Raw genomic sequence first — 14439 nt, forward strand, 5'->3', positions numbered from 1 at the left:
CACACACACACACACACACACACACACACACACATACACACGGGCACGCACACGCGCCCCCCTCCCACGATTGCCCAGCTCTGGGGTGACTTTTCCCTGAGAACCCGTGAGGAGTGAGGTGGACTAATATCCTGGCCTGTGACCTACCGTCCTTTCATTCTCTTCTCCACCTGTCAATCTCCAGGCCCCCTCCTCAGGCTCGGCTTGCCTAGGATCCCAGTCTTGCCTCTCTCTCCACGCACCTACCTGCTGTCCAGAGTGCACTTGGCTACCAAGCACTGAGCAGTTGTCTGTTCGTTCTAGTGCATGAATCTCTAGTTAGACACTCTGTCTGTCTGCCTGTCTGCTGAACTGGATCTAAGCACGGGCGACTGCTGAGTGTGTGTTGCAGGATCGCCCCACTTTACAAAGGCATGAGGTTCAGGGGGCTCCGTTTGTGGCTTCAAATGTGGAGGAAGAGGCCACAAGCCAAGGACTGAGCACAGCACCCAAAAGTCAGGAGAGGGCGGGAACTGGTCTACTCCTAGTACTATGTATGCCTTGAAGCTGGTGATCTATTTCTGATATCTACAAGTGGGAGACAATAAATTCTGATTCTTCAAAAATTGCTGTACTTGGAAGCCCTGACCCATCTCACCTGTTCTAGCAACAACAGGAATTTCATGCCACGGAACAGAATCAGACTTATCGGAGACCAACTCTAAAGAAACTTCATTGTAAGTAGCCATCGGGTTAAAGGAAACCCTTGTGCTGAAATCCCCAAATATGTTCCCATGAAACCATAAAGGACATCAGTCCAAGTCCCAAAGATGTGCTTGAGTCTGGGCATCCATACCTTTCTCTATGGCTCATGGAGTTGGGAGAGGAGCAGTTCAGAAGTCACAGGAAGAGCCCAGGTGAAGATGGGCGTGGAGAAGCTGCCTGGGCTCTTCCTGTGCCTTCTTCTGAATTGCTCAGGCCTCCTACCTCCCACGGAGAGGCAGGTAGCATGTGTGCTGGTTACTGTTGAAGAGTGCAGTCATAGGGAGACAGGCCTCCCTTTGGGCATGCCTGGGGCACGGGTTGTGGAGGGAGGACTGCCTAGGTTGTATTAGATGAACTGGGAAGACAGCTCTCTGTGGGTAAACCATTTCTGACCTATGATCCTGGATTGTATAAATGGGGAAAGGGGACTGATGGGGGCAAGGGAGCGGGTACGCAGGGCTCTCCAACCGCAGTGACCAGCTGCTTCAAGCTCCTCTTTTGACTTACCACAGCCTTGCACTGTGAGCCAGAGCAGCCCTTCCCCCACTTCCCAACCTGCTTTTGCCACAGAATTTTACTATAAGAACAGGAGAAAGAAACAACTGAGATAATATGTTAACAAATTATGGGAACAATGAAAAGCTTTGCTGAGCTCTGCTCCAGACAAAATGTCTCATTGTATCACATTTAGCAGGCGCACAGTGGGGACCCTTATCTACCTGATAATCACTTTTATGGGACAAAACTGTACTTTTCTTCCTTCCTCTGCATCAGCTGAGATGACTCCTGGATTATTCCAGAAGGTTCCAAGCATAAAGAAGCCTCAGCAGCCCTCTCCCATCTCCTTCCGAGGTAACACAGACATGGTAACACATCATATGGGACTGACAGCTCTGTGATCTTGTCCTGCTGACGCAAGCCTCCGGTGTCTTAGTTACTGTTCTCATCCTGTGACCAAATAAATACCTGGCGAGGACAACTGAAGGCTCGTTCTGGCTAGCAGTTTGAAGGTGACAGAAGCCTGAGGCAGCTGGTTACATTTTATCTGCAGTGGAAGCAAAGAGTGATAGTGTTTGGTTTGCACTGCTTTTGACTCGGCCTGGGACAGGAGCTTCTAGGGTGATGCTACAAATAGACTAGGCAGAGCTTCCCACGTCAGCTAAACTTCTCTGGAAACATCCTCAAAGACACCCCCTTCCCCCCAGCTAGGAAAGATTGCCAAGGGGTCAACACATGCCCTCTACCATCTTGTCCCTGCTCTGAGGGACAGAGAGGTAGAGCAGAAAGAATCCAGGGATCCAGTGTTCTATCAACACTTTGAGAGAGCCACCCCAGTGCTCCTGGGCCCCAGGCCTGGCCTCTCCTCTCACTAGTTATGAAATCCGCACCAAGTTGATCAAACTCTTTATTTTAGTTTTGTATATGTGACTCAGGGGAATGGCCCCCAGAATTGGCTTGTAAGGGAGAAGAAGGTATGTGGCCAGGGTAGCTAGGTAGTGTGGTGGGTTGGAAATCCACTGCTGTGTTCTGAACCTGCTGTGGGTTCAAGAAAGATCAGGGCTGAGATAGAACTTAGAGGAAGTGCGCTTGCCCAGCGTGGAAAGAACTGGGTTCTGCCCTTCCTGGTGAAGGGGTCAGGACTAGACCAGAGGCCCAGCCTGGCTGCTTGCTGTGTGGTCTTTTTTTTTTTTTTTTAAGATTTGTTTATTTATTATATGTAAGTACACTGTAGCTGTCTTCAGACACTCCAGAAGAGGGTGTCAGATCTTGTTACGGATGGTTGTGAGCCACCATGTNCTGTAGCTGTCTTCAGACACTCCAGAAGAGGGTGTCAGATCTTGTTACGGATGGTTGTGAGCCACCATGTGGTTGCTGGGATTTGAACTCTGGACCTTCAGAAGAACAGTCGGGTGCTCTTACCCACTGAGCCATCTCACCAGCCCCTTGCTGTGTGGTCTTAGGTGAATGACTTAATGTCTCTGAAGCTCAGGGTTTTCATCTAGAAGGGGTGATAATTTCAGCTATTAGGGTGTCGTGATGACTCTATGAAGTTGCCAAATAAAACGCAGGACACCAATTAATTTTGAATTTCAGAAAAACAATGAACACCTTTTTTTTGGGGGGGGGTATTCATAAGTCTCAAACACGAAATGTTTACTCCCCAAGCTCTCCAGGACCCTTTCAATAGATAACAGGGGAGGAGACCGGCCAGTGCCAGTCTGATGGTGTCTGGTCAGTGCTGGGTCTGATGGCGTCTCACTGGAGGTAAATGGTGGTAGTGTGTGTTGATGATCCACCTGCCCTGTGGTTAGACGGGACAAGGTGGGGATCTGTCAACACTGAAGCCACATAGACCAGTTATCCACCTTTCCCCATTCTTATTCTGAGTAACTTCTGCTTTGCCCACCCAGCCTCTCACAGAGTCCCATTGTCCCAAAATTGAGTCAGCTTCTCCTTTCTATGGAAAGCTGTCCCCTGCTCCTGGGTGGGGCTATGGCTCCAGAATGACTTCAGAGTGGGCAGGAGGCCCTGCTTCCTAACTCTTACTGGAAGGGGGCTGGCTTCCAAGGCCTGAAAATCCTGATGCCTTGAAAATAGTTCTAGAAGTTCTCCTCCCACAGACTAAATTCTCCCTCTGATTTCCTCTTCCTATGAGTCTCCTTTTCTTGAGACATTTTTTCCCAGAATCCCCTCTTCTTAGTACCTCTTTTTTCCTAAGATCTTCCTCTTCCCTTCTTAAACCCAGCAAGCTCGTTGTGGTGGCCCACACCTCTAGGATATGTTGAAGAAAGAAAAACAGAGTGGTCGCCAGTTTGAGGCCAGCCTGCGCTACACATTAAGGCCAGTCATGGTGACCAGTACCTTTAGCTCCAGCACTTGGAAGGCAGAGACAGGCAGATCTTTGTGAGCCTGAGGTCAGCCTGGTCTACATAGTTCCAGGAAAGCCACGGCTCCGTAGTGAGACCTTCATTTCAACTCAGACAAACAAACCCAGCAAAACTGGATTCACATAGATTTTTTTACATGTTCTTCCACATTGCCCCATTTTACTTTGCTTCTAATTTTCTCCCTGGATGTCAGTACATATATCTTTTAAATGGAGGATGCAGGCACACAGTCTGAAACTTGCGGTGTCTGACAGTGCCGGCAGGATTGGATCCTCATTCTCAGACTGTAGGACACAGCAATCTTCTAGCATCAATCTCTTTGGGTCAAGGGGCTGTCCAAGGTGTCTGTGCTGTTCTCCAAAGACTGGCTGCTTCTGAAGTCACCCAGTAGTGCATAATCCTTGCAAGATGTGGTGGACTGGATAAGTATGGCCCCCTTTCTATTCGAATGCTTGCCCCATAGGGAGGGGCACTATTGGTAGGTGTGGCCTTATTGGAGTATGTATGATCTCGGAAGAAGTGTGTCACTGTCGGGGGTGGGCTTTAAGGTCTATGTCAAGTGACACAGCCTCCTTCTGCTGCCTGTGGGTCAAGTGTAGAGCTCTCAGCTCCTCTAGCACCATGTCTGTCTGCACACATGCCATGCTTCCCACCACAACTAAACCTCTGAAACTGTAAGCCAGCCCCAATTAAATGTTTTCCTTTATAAGAGTTGCTGTGGAGCCGGGCAGTGGTGGCGCATGCCTTTAATTCCAGCACTTGGGAGGCAGAGGCAGGCAGATTTCTGAGTTTGAGGCCAACCTGGTCTACAGAATGAGTTCTAGAACAGCCAGGACTATACAGAGAAACCCTGTCTTGAAAAACCAGAGAGAGAGAGAGAGAGAGAGAGAGAGAGAGAGAGAGAGAGAGAGATGCTGTGGTCATAGTGTCTCTTCACAGAAATGGAAACTCTAAGACACTAGAGCTTTGGACCCAAGGATGTCATGGTTCTGTGTGGCAGCAGAGGATGATCCAGTGGGAACCAGCAACACAGACCTATTCTCTCTTAGACGGCACTGGGCATCAATAGTGGACATTGCTTCCAGTGTGCACGCTCACACACAGCCTGAGAATTCTGACCAGACTGGCAAGAGCAGAAACCTTTAACCCATTGTGTCTCTGTGGTATCCCAAGATCATTCTCCACCCTTCCCACGGGCACCATAGAGCAGACACCACTGTGGTTTTTATAAATCCCACAATAAATTTAGAAATAGCATAATTATGTAGCCTCATGACGGAGTGCTGGGATTGCTTTGCTCTCTGCGGGAGGGGAAAGGCTGTCTTCCTGTCTCTGTTTGTGGACAGGCCTAGAAGTTACCTGGCAAAGAGAGAGTAACAAGGAAAGAGCATGTGACTCTTATGCCATGGCTGGTGTCAACGTGTCACAATCTAGAATCACCTAGGAGATGAGGCATGGCCCCGTCGGTGAGGGGTGTCTACCTTATGTAACTGAGGCTGGAAGAAACGTCTTCACTGTGGGCTTCACGGTTCTGTGGAATGGGGTCCGAGACGGAACAAGTGAGCTAAACACCAACATTCATCTCTCTCTGCTTGCTGACACAAAGCGATGGCCAAGCCAAGCGCCTTCCACCACGGCTCCCCAACCGTGTTCTTCCTTAAGGTGTCATCAGGAACTTGGTCTCAGTGATGAGGAACGATGGCGTTGCTTTTGTGCGTACAGGAAGACCTTTGTACGGATTGCCCTAGGAATCAGACAGGACTGAGAAATTTATATACCATCTGAACAAAGAACAGGAAGTTGGGACACGTTGGAAAGATGGTTAAGGTTAAGGACACGAAACCGTGAGGACCTGAGGAGGGGATATTTAGGAGCCGCTAAGGAAGGACGAGGGATCTTTCAGAGTGCTTGTTTAGACAGTTTCACCAAAATACCGACACCCGATTCCCAATACGAAGCCTAAGTTTCTGCTCTTGGGATACACAAGTGCCTTCCTCAGAGGACAGTCAATTCTTCACCAGTATCCGGTGACTCCCATCTCCATCTGTGATTTCAATAAAGCCTGTGACAGAGCTTCTCAGAGAGGTGAGCAAGCCAGAATCCTGTCCCCAGTACAAGGTCTCGAGCTTTAATCACGCTTCCTGTGTGCTTTCTGTTGCTGTGCTAAACACGGGGACCAAAATCAACCTAGAGGATGAGAGGCCTGATGTCCGCTTACCCTTCCCTGTCACAGTCCATCAAAGGAGGTGAGGGCCACAGCTGAACCAGGAACCGAAGCAAAAGCCCTGGAAGAACACTGCTTGCTGCCTCGGGTCCAGCCAGCTTTCTTCTTTTTTGTTCTTGTTTGTTTTTTTTTGTTTTTGTTTTGTTTTGTTTTTGATACAGGATTTCTAGGTGTATCCCTGGCTGTCCTGGGATTCACTCTGTAAATCAGGCTGGCCTCATACCCAGAGATCTGCCTGCTTCTGCCTTCCCAGTGCTAGGATTAAAGGTTCCTGTACACTGCCACGCCCAGCATCAGCTAGCTTTCTTATACAGCTCGAACCCACCTGCCTCTGGATGGTGCCGCCCACCGTGGGCTGGGCTCTCCCACATCCATCACCAATAGAGACAATCTCTCACAGACACGCCCACTGGCCAATCTGATATTGGCAATTCTTCCCTTGAGGTTGCCTCTACCCAGGTGACTCTAAGCTGTGTCAAGTTGACCATAAAAACTAACCAGCACAACTGTGTGGATGGGTTGTGGAGATCTGGACCTTAAGCACCTTCTGCATTGCCCTCAAAGATGTATTTCCTCAGGGTAGATCTTCCGTGTGACCTCTGAAAGGGACATAAGGACTGAGGACACAGGGCCCAGGCCAGCTTGTCCAGCTGGATTGTTTAAATGCTCTGGGATACCTTTCTCCATCAGCCCACAGGTACTTGACAGAGAGAATAGAGGATACACGCTTCCATGTCTCCTGCTGGAAGGCTCACACCAAGAGACCAAGATGGCTCAGGCAGAGCTGAGCCTTAGCCCTGCAGATAGCCTAAGTCCCTGGTCCACTGACAGTGAATGGTCTCAGTTCTCCGAGGATCCTTGGTCTCATCTGAGCAATGGGAGCACTCCGGGAGCCACCTCAGATCGTGTCTGTGAGGACCCTAAGCCAGGGAGTCCACACACGGGTGAAGCTATGGAAAACTTTCCCACCGCCGTCAACCAGCACCTCTGACCTGATCATTGCAATCTCAGTCTTGGCCACTCCTTTCTTTACGCCTTGTCTCCATTCTGTCCAGCAACCCCTCCATCTTCTATAATGGCTCCAGAGCAGGGGGCTTAATTTCCATGGCCTCTAAGCTTCAGACACCATTGCAGAAGTGGTGCTTCTCCGGTGAGTGTCAACCTGAGACCCTCTGGGAAGTCATCACTGGGTCTGACAAGAGTGGTTGTGTTGTAGTTGCCTTTTTTAGAAGTAATAATAAATTTTTGAGAATGTGTGTGCGTGTGTTAGGGATGTCGTTTTGTTTTGACTCCTATTCATTGGCTTTTAAAGACGGGGGTCTCACTCTGTAGCCCAGATTGCCTTGGAAGCGAGTAGCCATCTTTCCTAGCCTCCCGAATCCTTGGTTGACAGATGTGTGCTGTCAGGATGACTAGTAGGTATGGGACTGGTAGGTATAATTGGGGATTAGAAGGGCCTGAAGCTGCATTTGGTAGATCTCTGAGTGTTAGGCAACCAGGAGAGAAACTCCACATTTGGTGAAGAGTATGGAGGTGAGGGCCAAACTGTGGTACATGTTTATATGTGTGTGTCTGTGTATGGGTGTGTTTGTGTGTATCTAGGAATATTTCTCTGTGCATGACTGTCTCTCTCTGGAGTGTGGGACAGAGGTAGTCAGTATGTCTTAAACCAGTGGTTTTCTCTCTCTTTCTCCCTTTCTCTCTTTGTTGTTGGTTTTGTGTGTGTGTGTGTGTGTGTGTGTGTGTGTGTGTGTTTTGTTTGGGGGTAGGGTCTCTGTGTAGCCTGGCTGTCCTAGAACTTGTTTTGTAGTCCAGGCTGGCCTTTAAATCACAGAGATCTGTCTGCCTCTGCCTCTCAGGTGGTGCTGGGATCAAAGGTGTGTCCTGCTGCCCCCACCAAGCTAAAGCATCAATTCTCAAGCTGTGTTTTGACCACTTAGTGAGTCATCTATCAGATCTCCAAATTGTCAGGCATTCATTAGGATTCATGACAGCAGAAAAATAACAATTGTGAAGTAGCAACAAAATAATTTTATGTCACCACCATATGAGGAACTACCTGTTTTAAAGAGGAGCAACATTAGGGAGGTGGAGGACTGCTGTGTTAAAGATGTCATTTCATCGGCCTGAGGGCTGGCCATTGCTTTCCGTTCCGATTTGAGAGAGCTAGCACATCCCGTGAAGCGAGGGGAAGCTCAGTCACCAGGGAGAAAAATGGAGCCACATTCCAAAAGACTCCAAGAAGGACTGAGAAGCAGCAGGTGTTTGAGGCCATCCGGAAGAACTGAAGGGAAGTCTCAGAAAATCCATAGGACTTCAAACAAGCCCCTGGCTCCGTGGGTCTCACAGACACACCCTGTCCAGCTGCCCGATTTGGTTTTGGTTGTCACGGAGGGAAAGGCTCCTCTTCTTTGTCGTTTACTTCCGGTTCCTGACATAGCTAGAGGATTTCTGATCGCTCTTTATCTATGTCTCAGTCTCCCGCATAGAAGGCTTTTCCATCCTTCTGCCTCTGTTTGTATATTGGCTTTCAGGGCCAAAGCGTTTTGACGCAAGAAGAGCCCTGGTGGAGAAATCCTACTTCACATCGTGGCTGATGTTTTCCAACCACTGAGAACTTAGTTGCCATGCGGGTGGGGGTGGGGGGTGTCGTTTTTTGATTCCTGCGTTCCGCTGGCGATGAGATGAAGCCATTTTGTTTAAGTCCTGGCCCCTTGGCAAATGCTTATTTTAATTGACACTCAGGTCAAAGGCTTGTTTGTCATGTCCTTTCATTTCGGTTTTATGGCAAATTAAATTATGCTTGCGGTTAAACAAAATTACATTAAGAGCCATATGTGCCAGGGGAGTTTTGCAGAGGGTATCGGATTTGTATCTTAAAGAGCCCCCCTCCCCCGATTCTCTGTTTAAAGTGAATTTTTCATAAACTCCAGAGTCACCAAGTAAAAAATAATGTCTTTCATGGAATCAGACAGTTTGGAGAAAAACAGATGCAGGATGTGCAGGGTTGCTCACGCACTCTCGAACACACACACACACACACACACACACACACACACACAAAGAAAGCAGAGCAAAGATCTTTTCTGTCAGAGCATGGACATGAAGGGATTTGTGTAAATTGCTGTCTTTTGCAGAAGGAAGCAAGCCTCGCTTTCCTCTCTCTCTGAAGTTGTTATGACATAAGAAAACAGAATCTCTTTAAACCTGGAATTTAATTAATTCTTTAAAAAATAATTTAGCAGAGTATGTTAGAAGGGAAATAGGTGGGGGGATTTCCGATTAGATCCAAATAAGCGGCCCTTAATCACCCTGATGAAGGCGTAATTTGCAAAACACTGTAAGACAGTAACATCTTCCTCATTTCGGGGCGGGCGGGGGGATTTTTTTTTTTTTTTAAAGCGCATTGACGAAAAAAATAAGTAGAACATTTTAATTAAAACTCATAAAGTTGTGGCCATCTGCTGGAGATTGTTTGGCGGGGCGGTGATTAGCGGATGCCTGCACCGGGATAATGAAGCAAGCGGCGGTTATTGGCATCCTCGCTGGGCCCTGTGTGAGAACGCGCCGGCCTGGCCCTGCAGAGGGGCCGACGTCTATTACATTCCAATAAGTGTCGCCCGGGAGGGAGGAGGGCGGGGCGGGGAGCGGAGTTAAACACAGGAAACAAGCGCCAAGTGTGTGCAATAAAAGTGATCACAGCCCTGGGCTGCTGATGTCAGATCCCGGGGTCGGGGGTCAAGGGGGGTGAGCGTTCTGAAAGCGAGCGGCGGGCGCTGGGGGCGGCGCGCGCACAAAGGGCCCCCGAGCGCCTCGTTAGGGGCGCGTTTGATGGGCTCGGTGCCCCACGGGGGCCCCGGGCCGTGTCGATGGGATAATTACGATGATCTAACGGCCGGGCTCTTTTGCATGCAGCCTTGCTGAATGGGACGCCTGGAGGCTGCATTGAGGCTGGCCGGTGTAAACTGTGGGGTGCCTCGCCGACTCGGAGCCGCGGAGGCTGGCGGCGGGTCAGCTCCGACCCCTGCGCATTCAGCCTTTGAATGGGCCGCCGCCTTTGAGCCGCGAGTGACAGATTGGAGGTCAGCGGCTGGCAGATGGACCCGCCCCCGGTGCACGAGCGACAGCCGGGAGGAGGGGACTTCTCCACTGTCAAAAAACCAGCCTCTTTTTAAAAAAATGACATTTATTTATGTATTTATCTATTTATCCATTTAGTTACTGTGTGCACAAGCTCATACGCTGCCGTAATGCGTGGGTGAAGGTCGGAGGACAATTTGTGGGAATCTATTCTCACCTTCCTGTCAGTGGGTCCCAGGAACCGAACTCACACAATCAGGCTTGGCAGCGAGAGATTTTTAACCTGATGCCCCCGCCCCCTCCCCCGCCCAAGCCTCCCACTCTGGTTGTGGCTCCAGAGAGCACCCTGGCAGCTGACCTGGCCCCTGCCAAGGCCACTAGACCCTAGCCCACTTCTCTTGGAGGGGAAATGGGTGTGTGTGTGGGAGGGGAGAATGGATACTTGGTGTGTCAAAAGGATGAGAAATGAGTTAAGTTGAACCTCATCAAGCCCTAGAGATTCAGTCCCTTTGGGCTCATTGTCTACAGTTCAAGCTAATGGTGGGCTTTGAGCCAAGCTTGTGTAAAGGCCTGGTAAATTATTCTGTAAAAATAAGAGCTGTGAGCGATCATGGTGGCTCAGCGGGCAAACGAGCTTGTCACCAAGACGGATGGCCTGGGTTCGATTCCCCCAGACTCTCGGGGTGGAAGGAGAGAACCAATTTTGTCCTCTGGCTCAGGCACACCCTACATAAACAGATGAGAGTTTTTAAAAAGTGACAGTTTTGACCATTTAGCACCTAGGTGTCAGACACAGGTCTTTCTAACAAGGACTGGGTGCCCAGTGGCTATTGGGGTGAATACATACAGTGCAGAAAACCACTATCTCTTCTCTCTGGGGGAATCTCAGCCATTTCTTTCTCTTGACAGTTTCCACTGAGAAACTTAAATCCTACTAAAAAGAGTGCGATCTCCCTACACTCCAACCCTGTCATGACAGGCCCCATGTACAGGGGCTCCCTCTCTAGGATTACCCATGATTCTCCAGTCCTTACATCTGCAGAGGCCCAGAGCACATGACCCTTTGGAATCTGCTGTACCCCTCTGCCGGCACCCTTCTGCATCAGTGAATATGGGATTCCTCATAGGAGTGCTGTTTGGCACCAGGACCAAAACTGAGCCTTCCTTAGGCAAACAATTCCCATTCAATGGACAGCTGGATCGTTCCCAGCTTTCTTCTTGATGGAGTTATCACTGTCAATGGGTCTTCTGTGTGACATCGTACATTATTATCCCGATGGTCTCTTAGAGATGAAATGATATTTCAAGGGTGAGATTCAAGTTCTCACACATTTTACAAATGGACTCAGAATCAATGTAGGATGAGAGTCTAGTCGTACACAATGCACACCTAGCCGTGTGTGGTCTTCTTCCTGCAGCACACACTGAGCCAGTTATCTTTTGCAACCCAGGAACCTTCTTCTTCCAGATAGTAATTGGCAGGAATTATGTGTATGTATGTGTATGTGTATGCATGCACATGTGTATGTGTGTGTACTGTGGTTTGGTGTATGTATGTGTGTATATGGGGGGTGCATTCATGCATGTATATGTATGTGTTTGTGGGTGGTATATATATATTTGTGGTATTTGTGTATGAATGTGTGTGTGACATGTGCGTGTGGTGTGCGGTATGTGTATGTGTGAGTATGGAGTGTGTGTGGTATGTGTATGTGATAGTATGGAGCATGTGTGATATGTGTATGGGTGTGTATGGTGTCTGTGTGTGGTGTGTTTATGTGTGTGTGGCGTGTGTATGTGGGGTGTGTATAGTGTATGTGTGTGTGTAGTGTGTGTGTATATATGTTTGTATGTGGTGTGTGAATGGTGTATGTATGTTTTATGTGTGTAGTGAAGGTGTGTATGTGTGTATATGTATGTTTGTGTGTGTGTGTGTGTATGGTATGTGGTGTGTGGTGTGTGTGTGTGGTCCTTTCAGGGAAAGATGGAGCCCCTGAGAGTTTACTCACTCTCTTCTTCATTCAGTGAGGTCCTGTTTTTATAGCCCCCAGTTTGAGAATAACCTCCTCTATGTTGGTTCCCCCAAAGTCACAGTCTCTTCACAGCTGAGCCAAGGACCAGGTGACCCTGGGGTCCCTGAACCACATTTGGGAACAATACTCCTCACAGCACAGGGCATCCTGTAACTGACAAAATGAAGTTGTCAGGCGTAAGAAGATGCAGCCTGGATGGCTCTGCTCTGGAGGGCTGGCCTTGATCTTGCCAGTGGGGGACGCTGGTCTTCCTGAAGAAAGAGAAAGTGGGTTCCTGTGATGTCTCAACATTTAGGGGTTCTGTTTGATTTTAATGCAACAGGGTATGCCCATAAGAAAAGTCTTCTCTTTCCCCAAACAAAAATACTGAGCTCTCCCTGCAGCCGCCGACCCACCTTCTGCTTCCAACCCTGGATCCTGAGGCAGCTTCTAGTCCTCGCCTCTGCTTCCAACCACAGTCTTTGTGCGCGCGCGCGCAGCGCAGGCATCAGCTCGCCTCTCGTTTTGCACAATGAGTTTCCCTGCTATGTACTTTGCTTTGCCTTTTCTCTTTTCCCACCAAAATAGCTGAGTCAGCGCTCCCTGCTATGAGCTGGCCGCGGTCTAACTAGGTAGTGAACCTTTCTGTTTATCTCAGTCTCATGGTTATAAGTGACATTCTTGAAGCCCGCGGCATGGATAGCTAGCTCAGTGTGTGCCTCGCCCTTAAGCCTGACGACCTGAGTCAGATCCACAGCAGGAGAGAACTGAGTCCCACTTCCGGCTTCCACATTCCCGCAACACACCTGTACATATCCACGCACAAAAGATGATATAATATTAACGAAATATAATATTAAAAACTGCCTTTCTTCTCGACTCGTAAATGGGACCTGGTATCTGTTACTCAGATCCTTACAGTGAACACACTGCGCTCTGAGGTAGGGTGGGGGTGGGGTCGGAGTTTCCACAGCCACTAGCCACTGGCTGGTTTCTTTTCACCCTCCACAGTTTGCCCCTTCCTGACAACCTGGTGGATACCAGGCTTCCTCAAGTTTATTACCAGATAGGTATTGAAAAACCTTCACAGGTGCTCCCACTGCTAAACAGCTCAGGTGAATACAGAATGGAATTATCCCTTAGACCAGAGAGGGTCCCTCCCCCACTGAGCCTGAATTTAGAAATCCCTAGTACTGCGGGACCCTGGATTTCTTTGCTCCTAAGTGGGATGCTCTGAGGTGTGTTCACACTGTAGGAATGAGGGAGAACCCTCCTTGGGGTACTAACCTCCCTCTGTCAGTCACTTGCCTCCTCCTGGGAGCCAGGACCCCGTGGGGATCATGCACCTGCTCTGGCTTACTTAACTAGGGAACTTGACTGGATTCCCTTTCCCAGACTTCATCCAAAGCTCCTTCGTCATCTCCACCCTGTCTTAGTAATGGACAGCCTGGATTGTATTGGAAATGAACAAGATCTCAGATCAGAGCCCTTCAAATAAAGAAAGAAAAGATGTGAGCAAAACCGATGCAGGCGTGGGTTAGCCCGGGCTCTTGGTTCCTTGCCTTCCAATACGAAGGCTCCTAAACTCCAGGCAAATATCAGAGATAGAATTTCTTTTAGCTGTAACTTTGGACAGGACTGAGGGCTTCTGAGCATCACAGCTTTCCAGGCTGTATTCCCAGCAGCCCTCCCACTGCAGTCTGCTTTCCTTTAACTTTGTATCTTTGGGGGACCCGGAGGAGAGGAAGGGCTCTGAACATTATCGTATTTCCCAGTTGCTCCAGCTACACACTTCTTTCCTTCTATGAGTTTACCAGTATCTATCTGTCCTCTCCACCCTAAATGACAATGGTCCCAGCTGTGGTTTTGGGTATTGACACAAACTGGACCGTGATTCTGTGTCTGAGATTTTGTAGACTTTAAGGTTTAAAAGGATATTATAAGGTATCTGACGTCTGCTACAATCTTGATCTGGCTTTACTTTGTGGCTTCAGGGAAATACAGTTTGTGTTGGTTTAAGGAAAAGTGAGCTTGCTATTCTCATAAATCCTTCAAAGGAACCAGAAATAAACTAAGGGGTGGGGTGCTCACAGGGCTTGTTGGTGCATGCTAGTAACACCTGCACTTCAGAGCCTCGGGCAGGAGGATCAGAAATTTCAAGCTAGCCTCAGCCACAGAGTGAGTTCTAGACCATCCTGGGCTACAAAAATGTGATCCTCAAACACAACAAAAAGAAAGGAAATGATTTGCTAACACCCAATCGGTGGGGGGAGGGTTCTCCCCCTCTCCCCCTCTCCCCCTCTCCCACTCTCCCCCTCTCCCCCTCTTCCCCTCCCACCCCAACACACACACACACATCATTTCTTTGTTATTTCTTTGGCAGAGAGCTTGGGTGTTGACAACTAGCAGCTCTGCATGCAGCGCTTGAGTCTCCCAGAGCCTTGGCCATCTAAGGGTTAATAGTAAACAACTCCCCCAGACTTCACTCCTG

The sequence above is a fragment of the Mus pahari genome, chromosome 3 (genome assembly GCF_900095145.1).
Source record: "Mus pahari chromosome 3, PAHARI_EIJ_v1.1, whole genome shotgun sequence".
NCBI classification, from domain to species: Eukaryota; Metazoa; Chordata; class Mammalia; order Rodentia; family Muridae; genus Mus; species Mus pahari.